A 1,304-nucleotide genomic window follows, 5' to 3' on the forward strand; every position below is an offset into this window, starting at 1 on the left:
TTTTCCCCTTTGATCAAGCTTGATTTCCTCTAATAAAAACCCTTACCCTTATTCTTTAGGCCTTTCCCAAAGTTTCCAAAAACTTTCAAACTTTAGATCTAATCCTTTTAATAGCTATCCTTCATTGAAATTTTTAATTTGAATCTCTCTCCAAATCTAACAAACTTAGTTGGATAGTTAAGCAACTTGCTAACTAATCATGTGAGGTATAGATGTTCACTAGGCAACTTTTAATACTTTAGCCTAGATTTTGGCCTAATCCTTCTTGTTAACATGGGTCAACTTCTCATGTATTAATCCTTTTCTTCATCTTCCATTGTGAATATGGAGAAGAGTTATGTACCAAGTTTGTAGGGCTTGAATAGCCCTTTCCACCAAACTTATGTTTGCTTCAAATTAATAAGAAATGAGGGAGTCATGCTCAATCTATTGAAGTCGCATATTTTATTTAGGCTTGATAACACTAACAACTTTATTTTCATCATTTCTTTTAGTAATTTGGGGGTTAATTCCTCATTTTCTCCATAAAAACATATAAATAATATCAAAGCTATTCATTCCTCAAAGATGTGTATTATGGGCTACAATAAGAGGTATTTGTACATGGGAAGATATAAAATACCAAAAATACTACAAAAAAACACTTGACAATTTACACTCATCACTCATGAGAAGATAGAGAACAATGCAAAATCTAAAAGTGGTATTTGAGCAGAGAGATGGTCTTAAACACACTTCTTAAACCAGATGTTTTACATTAAACAAATATCATGTGCTAGTAAACAAAACCAAATAGAAGACATAGTAAACAAAACTCAAATCATGTCTATCAAAAACTAAGTCAAGCTTGCTGAGAAACTATCCTAAACCTAGTTGTATATCAAAATAGAAGTAAGATTAAACCGTTCTTAAAGTTGGCTTGAGCCCACTCATGTGATGAAGCATTGTAACTCAACATGTATTGAGGTGACTTTCCAATTCCCCACTAGGCTGCCTACACATCTCCTTAAAATGGGGAAAACATAATCTTGAAAAACCATGCACCCTCCAGATAGACTAGCTCATGTGGATTGTTACTGTAGTTAAAATGTCTTTGAGTCATCATCACCAATGTAAGCACCATATCAAAGTACCAAACTATATTAGATAATACTATTGGCATGTATATAAGTACAATCTCGTAATTACAATAGCATTTATTCACATATAAAACACAAGCCATTAGCATCCATAAATACTAAGTCATACATAATGCATTCATAGGCCAAATTATTTATCAAATTATTTCTTACCTTAGAGATCTC

Source organism: Dioscorea cayenensis, chromosome 1 (genome assembly GCF_009730915.1).
Source record: "Dioscorea cayenensis subsp. rotundata cultivar TDr96_F1 chromosome 1, TDr96_F1_v2_PseudoChromosome.rev07_lg8_w22 25.fasta, whole genome shotgun sequence".
NCBI lineage: Eukaryota > Viridiplantae > Streptophyta > Magnoliopsida > Dioscoreales > Dioscoreaceae > Dioscorea > Dioscorea cayenensis.